Source organism: Bidens hawaiensis, unplaced genomic scaffold (assembly GCF_021521415.1).
Source record: "Bidens hawaiensis isolate Kalapana, Puna unplaced genomic scaffold, B.hawaiensis_p1.1 tig00039582_1, whole genome shotgun sequence".
NCBI classification, from domain to species: Eukaryota; Viridiplantae; Streptophyta; class Magnoliopsida; order Asterales; family Asteraceae; genus Bidens; species Bidens hawaiensis.
Genome location: NW_027496969.1, coordinates 131,770 through 147,804, shown reverse-complemented (window position 1 = coordinate 147,804; position 16,035 = coordinate 131,770).

The window sequence follows — 16,035 nt, the reverse complement described above, 5'->3', positions numbered from 1 at the left end:
TATCTATCAATGCTCTCAAAGTATCCCCCCCGGGCAGGCGCGACCCCGGATGAACACAGGACTTTGATCGCCGCTGTGTAATGGCCGTCCGCTACCTTCCGGAGGCACTGCTTGATATTGCCCCCTCCCTCTTCTTTATGTTGGAAATCCCACATCACAGGAAGTTCAAGGAGCGGTAGCACCAACTCTTCTAAACCTGCCCCATCTTTCCAAACAGCCAAAGCTCGCATAATGGAGCTACATTGAAGCGATTTCCTGTTATCGGACCTTCGTTCTTACCTAGTAGCCAGTTTGACAACACGTAACGTGCAGCGAGGCAACAACAAAAGTTTAACCCAAGCCTCAATAGACCTCGGGGCATCCACCACTTTACGGAGCCCCCCTGACAAAGCCTGGGCAAAAGCAATGCGACACGCAGGCGGGATACTCTTGACAGTAGCAATATGAATGGCGAGGATGCGCTCAAGGAGAGCGACATCTACCACAAAGGTCTCAGACTGACCACTCCCAAGTTCCACAAGCGAATCACGGGGTTGAGGGATCCCCACAATAAAATCAAAGTCGCCTCCTGCACGTGGGGTGCATTTAACCACTTCTTTTCCGTGCAGACAAGGCCTATTCAAGGTATGCAGGACCATGCACTCCCCGCATAACCAGTTCTTAAGCAAGCGCAAGGTTTCGAAAACATCATTGTAGAGTTCCAAGTCCGAAGCAAGACGTTACTTTAACTGATCTCTCATTTCCTTTACATTGAAGTGTGTGAGTTCCGAGCCCCGGTCCGGAAGCGTGAAAATAGTCGTTACTTTTCAACGGCGTGGAGCTCGGAACCAGGGTTAGGATCGAATCTTACTCAGATTCACTCTTGAATGATGATATCAGTTGGACGGATGAGGTGTATTGGGAGAGAGCCTGATTTGATTAACAATCAACAATAAAGTAGGATGACCAATTGTAATCAAAACACAAACAAGATAGAAAAGGTAGTATGAAATATTAGCCGAATGATTCTCATTAAGATGAAACACTCATACATACAATCAATTAAGAAATATCTCAGCCGCCACCAGGAGAGCTCATCCTGGCGGCAGAGACTCTCTCAAAGGGATAAAACCCTAAATCCCACACATACACAATACAGTCACTCATACTAGACAAATGAATAAAAATATCTATTTATACTAGTCTAGCATGACTTGGTCTTCAAGCCATCCACCCTTGGTTGAGACCGAATAATACATTTTTCACCCAAAGATTAATTCGATGCGCCGGTCTAAAATATAAGTCCCAACAATCTCCCCCTTAGACCGATGCCATCGAATTTCTTCCATGATCACCTCATAACTCGTTGTCTTTCGTTGAAATTCTCCCCCTCTCGTTAAGCTTCTCCCATTGTTCATTTTGAATCATCACTCTTATACCGCTTTTGGATATAGTTGTATGGGCATATGAACGAGGCTTTGAACTTCAAAAGATCAACTTCAAGTAACAAGGTTATCATAAAAAGAAATAAACTCATTGTGATCATTAAATAATCTTTCATTCTTCAAATCTGTTTCTTCCCCTGTAAATCATCTTCAAACCATTCCCTAAATTAAAATAGAATTCAAGTCAACCATAACCCGTTCTTGACTGTTCAAGTGACTATTTCATAGGAGGTTGAACTCTACTGATCATCCTTTCAACTTGTTACTCGTGATGAATCTATCTTCTCATCCGTACTAGGAAATCTGAAAACTTACAAACGATGAAACATCTTTGAAAAACCTTGGATTATTAATCTTGATCAACTTTTCCTTAACTTGAGTCTTTTACTTGATTTGAAGCTAACCATTTGCAATGAAATTCAAATATTTTACTCCCCCCCAATTTTGTTGCAATTGTCTTTAATAAATGTGTCTTCAAATCAAGTGTGGGTGAAACAATCTTGATCATCCTCATCAAGGCTGTAAAAATCTCAAATGAGCATATATTCAAAAGTTGGTTGACACTAAAAGTGATTAAATCCGTAAGTTTGGTTAACACTTGTTCTTGTAAAGCTTTTGATGAAGTCGTGAAATTGGATGAGGTTTGAATTCCATAAGCTTGTTGATGATTGGAGAAAAATTACCAAAATACCACTGGTATATATCTTCCGTAGAGAGCAGCTTGGTCAAACGGTCAACGGTACCAAAAATCTCAAAAGTTTCTTCAAAACTTTGAAATGTTTCACAAACTCTGTTTCCTGGCACACAATGTGTTTGGGAGCACTTTTCCTAGCACAAAGTATACTCCGAGTACATTCCTAGCACATTTTTTTTTTGCACTAGCATAAAGTGTACCCGGAAGCAAAGTGTACTCGGAAAGAAAAGTGTACTCGGAAGCAAAGTGTACTCGGAAAGCAAAGTGTACTCGGAAAGCAAAGTGTACTCGGAAGCAAAAACACTTGTGATTTTTCAATTTTTCACCGAGTACACAAAGTGTACCCGAAGGCAAAGTGTACTCGGAAGTACAAGTGTGCTCGGGAATACTTAGTGCTTTTTCATTTTCCACAAAGCATGCTCGGGAGCAAAAGTGTGCTCCGGAGCAAGGGTGTGCTCGACACAAACTTGAGTTTTCTCTTCACAAGCATAATTGTTCAAGACAAAACAAAGTATGCTCAAAAAAGAGTCTGCTCGAATAAATAACAAAGTGTGCTCGAGACTTAAAGAAGATAGTTTTCTTGAGAACAAAGGATATGCTCTGGGTTTCAAAAAGTGTGCTCGAATTTGATGTGCTCGATATAAGATGTGCTCGAAATAACCTGTGCTCGAGCCAAACAAAGATGTGCTTGGGCAAAACACATCATGTGCTCAAAGCAACACTTAGTCATTTTCCATATTCGAGTCCAATCTTACTTTTTCATAGTGTGCTCGAGACATCAAAACTTCATTTCTGCGTCATCAGTCACTGATTTGCCCTTGCAGAACCTGCTCGAATATTCACTTTGCATCTTCTGCAACAAACAATGATGAAATTGCCTTTAGTACATGTTCATTCTTGACTTGTACATTCTCCTTATCAGTTTGTACCATCGGCAATATTTTTCAACAAACATCTACTGTTTGTGCAATACGAGCACACAAAACCCTAATTTTTCAAATCCAGAAACAAGTTTCGTAATCTGAAATTAATCACTATAGCACTATCCAAGTCATCTCGAAATCAAAGAAACCTATCTTCATATCATAATCAACCTTTTCAGATCTAGAAATAATCAGATGAACAGTGTTGCCCCAAAACGAGCCAAATAACACTGATACATCAGATCTGGACCGTTCTTACCAAATAAACATGAAATTGATGTTGAATCTCCAAACGAGTCATCAACCCAAACATCAATCCATATACTTTTCTTCGAATCATCAAATAATTTCAAAACCCCCAAAAATAATTTCGACGAACTTCATCGTTTAACGTCCATGGTGGATTCAAGAGCGAAATGAATCTGTTCAGCGGTTAGTCTGAACGATTCGGTAACCCAGGCTCTAATATCACTTTTCAGGTCCCTTCATATGGTCGATTCGGCTCGGATCTTAATCAATTATGTCATAACTCACACAAAATTAATCGTGTTGACAAGAGAGTTAATGACGGGTTACTATATTTAGAAAGATAACCGTTTGTTAAAGGCGGAATCAATAACAAACATACGGTTGCGATGAATATTCAAAGATAGATGGCACACACAGGATTCACTCAAAAGATTTCCATTTATATAATGTTAATCATACAAACGGGGTAATCGATTTAGGGTTTTATAAGGAATCCTAGGACAGCCGGCACATACAAAATATTCTCAATTAATGTGTCGGTCTTATCCGTATCATGTGTCCATCTGCCTCTCCTTGGAGGCGTGCCCTAAATATTATATTTATAGACCTGCCAACCTAGGACAGCTGTCATTCCTTCTAGAAACCCTAAATACAATCATACGTATTCAAATTACATATTCAAAATAAGCTAAGTGTAAAACAAGTCTTCCGGGTAGGCTTTTCATTAATCTTCAGTCTCCGAGTACGCAGTGTACTCGGCCTTCCTTCAGACTTGGTAAACATAGAAGTGTACTCGGGATCAGTTTCCGGGTAGACTTTACTTAAAGAATATTTTACCAAGTAAAATATTTACCGAGTAGACTTCAATCTTCTTGAACTTATCAAACTTTGCCCGACAAATCCTTACGAGCAACCTTGTTCTTCTATGGTCTTGTTCGGCTCATTGTCATTGAATAACTTGTTGATAAGGCGTACACGGGAGTACATACCTTACTTGAGCAGAACCTTACTCGATATAACTTAGAGATATTCCATTAACTCATCAAGTATACTCGGAGCATAATTATTAAAGAATACCTTGCTCGGTCTTCCAATCAATTGGCTTCATGGACTTGGTTAACCAAACCTTACTCGAATAAGTAAAATACTTGGTCTTTAAGAACAACCCTGCTTGACAAAGTGAACCTTGCTCGGAGATGCCAAATCAGTGATCCTTACTCGGGAAATCACTAAAAAGCATACCTTGCTCGGATATCCACTTAAGAAGGCTATTTGAAGTAAACCTTGCCCGGAAGGCAAAATCTCGTACTCGGCTAAGTAAAAGCTTGCTCGGAGTTCCAAGGTGTGCTCAGATTCAATACTTAGCAGTTTCTGAGGAGGTTGAGAAGATTCCAATATTCCATATTCTTCGTTTAGGTCAAATCTCCTCATTTGGGTCAAACTCTTGACCCAACAAAGTGATCATGCTGAAAATGCATGAGTAACCTAGAGTACCCCTTGTATCCCGGAATACCATCTTTGCAAACATGAAAATTTTTAATGGGGCAACGTCAAATCCCCGTGCCGGAGCTAGGACCCGGCTCTCCACCACAGGCCCTCATAAATCACTTAAGAAATTAAAACTTTTTTTGTTTTTGGAAACAAAGGAAATTAAAATAAAATTTGGTGTTGGCATTTAATCAAACACATGGCGTGCATTACTAGCGAAACCTCCAAACTAATGCCATTCAAAACAAATCGCCCAGAAAATGAAATGCTAGAAGAACAAATAAGCAAAAACCGAGAATGGGTGATGACGGTGGCTAATAAAGGTGGAGCAGTGAGGTGGAGATGGGGGGTAATGGCAGTGGTGGTGGTGGGTGAGAGGCGGAGACGAAAAGGGAGGGTTACGGTGGAGCTGTGAGGCGGAGATGGAGGTGGTGGGTTAGGGTGGTGGGTAATGGAGTTGGTGGCAGGAAGTTTATTTGGGAGGTGGGTTAGGGTGGTGGGTAATGGAGGTTTCGCTAGTAAAGATGAAGAACCTAAAATTTCTCCAACTCGATTATGTGAAACTCACTGGGACCTATGAGAATTTTCCATATTTAGTATGGTTGAAGTTGGTAAGATGTCAAGAGAGGGAAGGTATGGCCACCATCTCTCTAAAAGATTTTATGAAAATTGTCACTTTAATATACCTTTGTTAAGATATTCAGATCACTGATAAGGAGACCGCCCCCAAGAAACCTCAACAAACCTTGGCGAGTGCTCTTTATGGTAAACACATACATGATTTGGAGGAGCGATTCGATATGACCCCGAGACAAAAGGCAAATTTAGCTTGTCTCAAGGGGGCTCATGCCCAGGATTTTTTGACTGTTGTGCCCATTGAATGTCTTGGGCAACGGATGTCGGCAGTTGAACACAGAGCCATCCTTAAATACCGGCTTATGATTCCTCTTTTCCCTCTAGATGAATCATGCCCCATTTGTAAAAAAGCTTGTTTGGATAGATTTGGTGGGCATGCCCTCCACTGTAAGGAATTGCTGGGATTCAAGTATCGTCATGACTGGGTTAGAGATGTCTTATGGGATATGCTTAGACTTGCCGGGATCTCAGCCAAGAAAGAGTCACATGTTAACTTTTTGACTGATCCGCGAGAGGGAATATCTACCATGCGTCCTGCGGATGTTCTTGTGTTTGGCTGGGCAGGGGGTAAGCATGCGTGTGTTGACCTCACTGGGGTGGCCCCATTGGTGGGTCTGAGAGACAGTGGTTTCGTACCGGGACATGCGGTTTTGAGAGCGGAGTCTAGGAAGGTTGCTAAGCATGAGACATCGTGTTTAGAGAACAGCACGTGTTCATTCTATTTGCCTTCGACACTTTTGGATCCCTAGCTCCCGAGGCAGTTCGCTTCTTGGAGCGGGTGCAAAAGGTGGTCCACAGTGACTCGCAGAGCCCGAGGAACCAAGCTTTATATTTAGTAGAATAAGCTTTGCGATTCAAAAGGGGATAACGGCGCAACTTTTTGCTCGCTTACCAATTATCCAGATGTAGCTCGGTTTGTGTTATATATAAAAGGATATGTAACTAGTTTTAAATGCCTGCAATTGTGTTTTTTTACGCTTTAAATTTGTAAAATCATCTAAAAAATAGATTCTCAATTTGATTCACCATTGAATTTATTGCCAAACTAGGTTAAAGACCTGACGGGTTGGAAATAAATATTAAAAACAAAACACATTTATATTTACATATGGAATCAAAGATGGGTTATGATATAATCATAACAAATTTGGCAATTTTAGAATCTGATTAGCTTCATAAGCTTACCCTGTATAATTAATAGGCCAAGTTTCGGCCCTTAAGGATGTTGAAGAAACACGGATCCTCTCCTCTTGACGGGTCCTAGGTCCAATGAGTCCACAAGGTAGGATACGGATAGCAACTAACAACGATATGAGCTCAATCTCCCGAAGTCCAATGACAAGAATCTGTAAAACAGACACCGTGAGCTCGTTACGGGAAGGACAAGAGGGGGGGGGGGGGTCTTCCCGTAACCACCCTTCGGTGTGAGAATATGTACAGTGTGGATATAGAGAAAGTACTTAAGTATTGAGAGTAGATAATTGGAAGTGAATGAATACCTCATGGAGATTGAGAAGGTATTTATAGCCGAAGAGTGTGGGAATATAATTGGGCCAGCTGTCCCTTTCTAGAACATGCTCCCGTAACCGTCTGGACACGTGCCCTCATATGATAGGTTGAGCTATACGTCGCATGTGCATGGGCAAAACAACCTGGACACACGTCTTAATATGATTGGACACTATATAACCCTGGCCATGTGCACGGTTATACTTAAGGTGTACCCTTATGACTCACGGGTGATACTTAAGGGTATTCGGGTCTTTTTGGTACCCTACCTCTATAAGTCCTCCCAGTCCATTGTTTCTTCCGCGTGAACTTTAATGCGGGTGAAATTTTGGACTTAAGGTACTTTGGGGATTTTTGAAATTTGCAAGTTGTGGTGAATATATTTTATGTTGTAGTGGATAACCATAACAATAGTACGGTGTGACAGCTTTCAGGCGCGTGAAACAGGGAATGTGACGTTTATGACGGCTGTCACTATACCCGACTGTTCACCTTTTTACTTTTTCAAATTTCCCGCGTGAAGTGGCATCTGCTGAGTGGATGACACGTTCTCTCTTCACTGTTCATATCCCATCGCATTAATTGCGATGGGTATAAATAGTGGAGGTTAACTTCTTTTTGAAGTTTTATCGCCTTTGATTTTCTAATTCTTCTTTGTTTTCTCTCAATCTTCCAACCAACTGTTCACTCTAATTCACGATTGCTCGTTGATTTCCTTTTTCACCGGACCCATGGCTAGTCAATCGTTGATTCCGAATATCTACGAGATAGAGGTCAATCGGGACCGAGCCGAGTACGAAGAATTTCTTCGTACCTACGGCATTCCACCGGAGTGGGAACCGGAGTTTCCTGCTGTCGGATCTGTCGCCAGTCTGCCTCCTATTGGCAAAATGGCGGTATACGCCGATTATTTTGTTTATGGGAATCTTCGATTTCCGATAACCAAGTTTCTCATGAAGGTATTAAGTGCCTATGGGATCCATTTATCCCAGTTGCACCCTCTTACACTTATGCAGATTCGACACTTCGAGTTTGTGTGTACGGCACACGGGATATTGCCTCGACTCGACCGATTTCCCGTATTTTATCGAATGATCAATCGTGGTGGTGTAAGTGCAATCCAATAGCTGAAAGGATTATCGGCATTGTGTCCAAGGAAGGTTCTAAAGATTGGCGCCGTAAATTTTCTGGATTTCAAAGGACGTTGTTCCGGATACTATGGTCTGCCGTCCGGCCAACGAAACGCTCCCAGACGTTGTTACAGCCGCTCACGAGGGCCGGGAATGGTTCCGCGCATTTTGCTTTGGAACCATCTTGTTGAGTCAAGAATTTGACCAAAAGTGACTTAAGGAAGATTAAAGGAGATTGAAATCTTCTCAACCTCCTCAGAAATTGCAAAGTATGGAAACCGAGCACACTTGGACATCCGAGCAGGGTTTTACTTGTCCTAGTAAGGTATTTTGCCTATCGGGCAAGGTTATCTTCTTGAAGTCTTCTTAAGTGTAAATCTGAGTAGGGTTCACTTCGTCCAGCAAAGGTGTTCTTCAAGCCAAGCACAGTTTGCTCACTAGCAAACCCTTGGCTAAACCAAGCTTCTGATGCTAAGTAACTGGAGGATCTAGCAAGTTTTGATTAATAAACAAGAGTCCGAGCAAGCTTGTGGAAAGAGATCAAAAAATATTCTAAGTACTTTCTCTAGCAAGGTTCAACCCCGAGCAGGCAATAGTGTTAACAGCACACTATGGTTTGCTTAATAAGTTATCTTCTAACAAAGGGTTGAAGAGATTCATGAAGATTAGTTTTCTCGTAGGGCCATATCAAGCAAAGTTTGCTATGTCCAAGAAGATTGAAGTCTGCTAGGAGAGTATTTTCTTAGGAAAATACTCTAAGTAAAGTCTACCCGAAGAACTGTTCCCGAGCACACTTCAAGGTTACCAGGTCTACTCGTAAAGGACAAAAGGCACGAAGCGTACTCGGAAAAGACAAACGTGATAAAGTCTACCCGGAAGACCTGTTTTTTACACTTAGTATAGTTTTGAATATGTACCAATCATTAGGGTTTCTAGAAAGAATGACAGCTGTCAGGAGGTGGCAGACCTATAAATAGAATAATTTAGGGCACACCTACCACAGACGGAAATATGGATTTCTGGCAGACATTACACTTTTCAGACCTAATAGAATATTCATGATTGAGTGTGACGGCTGTCATAGGATTAGTATGGACAATACATTCCTTACAAGAAACCCTAATAGATTATCATTTGTATGAATCATTTCTATAAATGGAAATCTTTAGAGTGATTGTTTGTGTTTGTTACATTTATTAATCCTTTAGCAACAACCCTGTTTGTTTCTGATTCCGCTATTAACAAACAGTTTTCTTACCCAAAATAGCAATTGTCATTAACCCTCTTGTCGACACATTTATTGTGTGGGTTATGACTTAATTGTGAGTGTGAGCGATCGATTATCCGGGACAGACAAATGGTATCAGAGCTTGTTGGTTGCTAATTCGGGTTAAAAAGTTGTTGCTGATTGAAGATCTGAAGAAGAACGATGGCGTAAGCATAACACTATTTTATTAAAGAGTGACATTAGCTGCTCTATTCTTCATTTCCGTCCAGATCTACAAATTACCGGTGTTTTCTTTTGCTTATTTTAAAGTTTGCATCTTTATTATCTAATCTTGCTCCAATCGAACCAGATTTATCATATCTTAAGATTTGATTCTCAGATCTGATTATTTTCAAAATTTGATTTTTACTCTGTTTTTACTGATTCACTGTTTCTGCTCTTCAAAATACCAAAATGTCTGTTTTAGAAGAGCAAGAAGTTTCCACTAATAAGATTCCGAGATTGTACGGACATGAAAATTTCATCAAATAGAAAGTCTTATTTGAAGCTACTGTTTGCTATAATGATGTTGATATGTGGAACTCAATTAAAAATGGTCCACAAGCTGCTGATGGTACAAGTTCTACTTCTACTGTACGAGATAGGATGAGAAAGGTGGACGACAAGGCCTTAGCCATGATTAAGCTAGGACTGTCTTGGGAAATCTTGACAAAGGTTGCACATCATCCTACAGCCAAGGCTATGTATGATGCAATCCTTGAAATGTTCGAGGGGAACACTGAGCTGAAGAATATAAAGAAGCAAAGGCTCAAGAAACAGCTTGAGAGATTCAAATACAAGGATGGAGAAAGATTGAAATCAATCTTTGAGAGATTTTTGGCTATAGTGAATGACCTAAGAACAACTGACTATGTGATGACCGATTTTGACTTGAACACCAAGCTACTGAATTCAATGCCGAAGGAATGGTACACTGCCTGCAAGTTTGTCCTTCAAAAGCCCAATTTTGATCAACTCAAATTGGATGATGTAATTTGCTTCCTTCAGGATGCTGAGATCGAGATGATCAAAAACGAAATAATTAAAGAAGAGAAGCCATGTTTCCAGGTGACCAATGCTCTTATTTCACCTATAGGAAGCTTGTCTACCAAAAACCAACAATAGATTCCCATCATAGAGGAACCAACCGAACATGGTGTTGATATACCTAAAGCATTTGTTGGTGGTAGCTCAAGTCACCAAGGAAACCAGTCAAGGTGCAATGTGCAACTTATCGATGACAATGACTCTGCCTCAATGGCAAGTGGGCATATACCCTACATGTAACAACATGGGTTTTCACATAGTATCTTAAATACCAATATCCGACTCGTTTTTGTGTTTTTATTAGATAATTTAATCATTAAAATATTCCAATTATTTAAATTATACTTTCTTTTTCTTTATTTTATTATAATAAGAACTTTGTAAAATGTACAATACACACCCTTTTAACTTAGTCTTTAGCATTATATGAATTAAAGTCAAACATTAAGGACCTATATGCAAAATTTAAAAAATATAAACCAACTAATAATAACCAGCTAACCCGTAACCCAATTTTTGTGATCCAAACCCGTTTCGATGAAAACCCGCAACCCGTTCGATTTCTTGAAGCTTAATTTACGTATTTAAATATTTGTTTGCATTTTATAACCATCAGACAAGCTAGTTCAGTTGGTTGTGGGTTTGAATATTAATCAGTTGAGCCGGCAGCCAGACGCGGGTTCGAGTCTCGGCTGTGCCAATTTTTATTCTTTCATTTGTTTTTCATGGTTTTGATGCCTTTTGATGTTTATAACAAATTGTGATTTATAAATAATATTAAATAAACATTATTTTACTAAACCGAAACTAGTAGGTAACGTTTCTTGTTAATTAATTTCGCATCCAAGTTTCCATATATCTATATATATGTACGTATTATATGTACATGTTAATAGTAAAACGAACTTTATTTTATTAAAACCCGAACATCATTATTAACGTTTTTCGTCGTTAATCGTTTTTACAAATTTCTTATATTTATTATAATATATTATATATATATATGTATATATTTTTATAAAAATAATATAAATGTGTTATCTATATTTATACCATTCGATTTTCGTTAAAATTCCCAAAATATATATTATATAATAATTATGTATTTTAATGTTGATATTAAATTATTCAATATACTACAAGTTATATTTTTATATGTACACATTTATAATTGCGTTATATTTAATTAAATATTATTTATATAAATATATAATTATTCGACCCATATTTATTTATTTAAACTAATAATAATGATTTCATGATAATAATAACCATAGAGTTCAGTCGATCAATCAATAATATCATAATCCCAACCATAACTTAATCACATCTAAATCTTAATTCATAAAATTATGTTTTATCCCTTATAATTAATTTTATATTATATTATTATTTAGGATTCCTTGTTGGTGCTTCCCGAAGGATTCATCCTTCTCGCACATCATTTTTAATTTCGTTCCTCTTATAAGGTGAGTATTTCACTCCCCTTTTACCTCTTTTAAATCTTTTGGGGACATATGCGTATCGTATCATATTTATATATTATCTAGTATTCAAAACCGCAACTGTTAATCCTTGTGTGTATATCAGTTTATGCTTAACTTGCTATTTGCTTACTTGCTTTATTTGAACGTTGTATGCTTACTTCAGCAACCGATGTCCATTTTTATGGCAACGGTTTAGTCCTTGCTTGGTAACCAATGTCCATTTATATGGATTGGTTGAGCCCTTTCTTTATGGTTTGATCGCTTGCTCATGTGTTATGGTTTGCTTGATTGTTATGTGCTATGGCTTAACTGTTTATCTCACATCAACAGTTTGCATATTTCTTTATTTATTATATAATATTATTGTAGTGTCTTAAACTGGTGTTTTACTCACTCAACATGTGTTGTTGACAAAATTATATTTTATACGCATATGCAGGTTATTGTAGAAATTTAATGCAGGTTGGTGAAGACTTAGTGAAGAATTTAGTTAGAAGAATTTTTTAACCAAGATCATTAGAAATATAAAATTTGTATTGTTGTATGAATTATGTACTTAATTGTATTTGATTTATTTGAAAAATTGAATTTAATTAATAGATATTGTCATTTAAATATTGCATAATAGTACATTGAGAGCTGTGACAATCAGCTCACGCCCAGACATTTCCACCTTAGGTTGGGGTGTGACACTACACTGGTGGAAACAATGGTTCAGGGAATGAAACTCAAGCATTGTTCTCCATGTTCACTGTGTCATACAATGCATTTGTGGCTAAAAACTTAATTCACACAAGTGTCATCCAAGATGATTTGGAACAAATAGATGCTGATGACCTTGAGTATATGGATTTGAAGTGGCAAGCTGCAATGTTAGCACTCAGAAGCAAAAGGCTGTTCAATAGGACTGGGGGATCGCTTGCCTTTGGTCCAAATGAGAGAATTGGATTTGATAAGTCCAAGGCAATCTGTTACAATTGCAAACAGCCTGGACACTTTGCAAGAGAAAGCAACCAGCCCATAAATTTTCAAATGAATCAGTATCAGAATCAACAGCAAAGGAATCAGCTGCAATATCAATAGAACCAACCAAGAAACAACAACTTCAACAACAATAATCCCAACTTCAACAACTATCAACAACCTCAAATGAATAATCAATAATTTGTGCCTCAGAATCAAAACTACCAAAGAAACCAATACCCTCAAACTGCTCCAAATAATCCCAACAGAAACAATCAAAATCAACCAAGAAATCAAGGGAATGTAGCTGTTGCTGCACAACATGAAGGAAATTTTGATTGGAGTGAGCATGCAGATGACATCACAAAGGCTAATGTTGCTTTTATGGAAAATATTAAGAATGAGGCTTGAACATCATCTTCTCAGGTACATTAAGTCCCTACAACTGATTTACATGAAACAATTAATGCTTTAACTATGAAAGTAGGCAAGCTAAAGGGTGAGTGTTTCAGAAAACAAAGCATCATTAATGGGTATGAAGCAAGTGATATTATCAATGAAGAGAATATCAGAAGTTTGGAAGATGACTGTGTAAGTAGCTATAGAGCTCCGCAGAGGTACATCACAGAGATAGATGGGTTAAAGAAGATGGTTAGTGAAGAGAAGATGAACATCACAAAGTTACAAGTTGAAATTGAATTCTTAAAGAATCTGGTATCTACAGGATACATATGTGGTATCTTGAACCAAGTAAAAGAGGAAGACAAATACAAAACAGTTCCACCACCATTCAACAACAACTTTTTGCCCAAGGTTGACAAAAAAAAGAGGGAAGGATATCCTCAACAATTCAGAGATGTCTTCCAAGACAAAAAGGAATTTGTTGATCTTTACAAAAAAGTTGAAGTAAGTGAAGATGGAGAATTTATGGTAAAGGAAGAAGTTAAAGATGACAAATCATTGGGGTGCAAGTGTCTGAAGATGACTTAAGTGACCTAAGTGATCAAATTGAATATGAAGAGATACCAGCTGCTGAGAAAAATAGAAGACTTAAGAAAATAGAGTCAATAGACAAACTTCCGTTGTTGCCACCTATGACATCAAATAGGAAGAAACAAAATGAAAGAATGAAGAGAGAACATGTGTCCTTTGACATATGTGAGAGGACTAAAGTGAGCTATAATGCAGTAAGGCCACCAAGCAAGGCTGCTTTGCAAAGAATTAGAGACAACAACAAGAAGAGGTAACTGAAACAGTTGTTGGTGACAACTTCATTCCAGTTTACCCAGTATTTTCAAGCCATGAAGTGTTTGATATTGGGGAAGTTGAAACCATGGAAGAATATGAAAAGAGGCAGTCAAGGCATAAGGGAAGCCTAGATGAAGAGCCTTTGAATATGAAGAAAATTATATTTGTTAAGAGCAAGATTGAAAGACAAGATATCAAGATTGAAGAATTTGTTCCTTTTTTAATAGACTTTGATGGTCTGAAGACTCAGAAATCACTTGGTGTCAAACCACCTAGACCAAGCGAGAGATTCAAAAAGGGAAGTGATCATGGAAGATTTAAGGGAAAGGTGTGGTGCAAGAAATGTGATGAATATGGTCACCACACTGATTCTTGCAATGAAAGAATTAATTTCAAACCTTTTCATGTTCCCAATGAGACAATGTTTTGACAAAACTTTGAGCTTTACAAACAGAAATATGATGAATACTTGGGAAAAGGAAAAGTGTGTGAAAAGGAGACTGAGAGCAAGACTGGTTAGAAATCTCATAACAATGGTAAGAAGGATGTGAGTGATGAAAAGAAATCAAATAGACATGTGACTGACCAAGTCTTAAGAAACTATCTTCCCAAGAAATCTGAAATTGTTGTCAAGAAGAACATTCAACCCTTGAGAATTATCCCCAAACAAGACACAAAATCAGTTAAGTCTGATGATTCTCAAGGATCACCAAGCAGTGATAAGAAAAGAAATAACGGTGTCTTTCCTAGAAAGAAACCAACTGAACTAACTGGTGATGAAAAGTTTCTGTTGAAACATGGTTATGAACCTCAAGGATTTCTTTGGAAACTTAAGGTTGAAGCCAATGAGGAGAAAAATGTTGATGTGAGAGATTATTCAAGCAAGAAAGACTATACTGTTCAAGAATGTGACAGTGCAATGATTGATTGCCAAAGCACAACTTCATTTGTGAAAACTCCAAGAGAATGTGGATATGAAACAGATAATTCAGACAACATTGAAGTTACCCATGAAGATCCTGAACTCATAACACTCACACCCAATGCTGCCACTGAAAATGAATCTGATGATTTGGAAGTTGAGATAGCTTGCACTTCATCATTTAACTAATTACTCTCTTTTTAATGTGAAGGAACAGTCCACTACACTGAATGAAGTATGGTATATGGATAGTGGATGTTCTAGGCACATGACTTGTGACAAGAGGTCAATTGTTAACTATGAAGAGAAGTTTGAGGGTCTAGTGGCATTTGGAAGTGATGAGAATGGTTGAAATATAGTTGGAAAAGGGATCTTGACAAATGGAAAGGTCACATTTGACAATGTATTCTATGTGGAAGGTCTTCATTATAATCTTTTAAGCATATCACAGATGTGTGATAAGGGTTATAAAGTTGGTTTTGATGACTCACATTGTTTCATCTTAAGACCTAAATATGTTATTCCACCCGATATGATCATGATGATGGCCCCAAGGAATGACAACTTATATGAAATTAACATGAAAGAAGCCGTTTCAAGGGGTGGGACATGTTTTGTCTCTAAATCCACTGAAAATGAGTCAAAATTGTGGCATAGAAAGTTGTGTCATGTCAATCTCAAGAATATGAATAAACTAGTCAAGGGTGAGTATGTCATTGGCTTAGATATTAGAGAGTTTAAATTGGATGAAAAGTGTGTCTCATGTTAAAAGGGAAAGCAACACAAGTCTTCTCACAAGACTAAACTCATCAACTCAATTGATCAAGTGCTTGAAATGCTTCACATTGATCTCTTTGGTCCTGTGAGTGTACCAAGCATTGGGAAGAAAAGATACTGTCTTGTGATCATTGATAACTTTTCAAGATACACTTGGGTTTATTTCCTGTTAGTACAAAGGATGAGGCTACTGAGTTAATAATGAACAGTGTAAACAGGATTGAAAATCAACTGGATAAAAGGGTTAAAGTGATGAGAAGCGACAATGGTA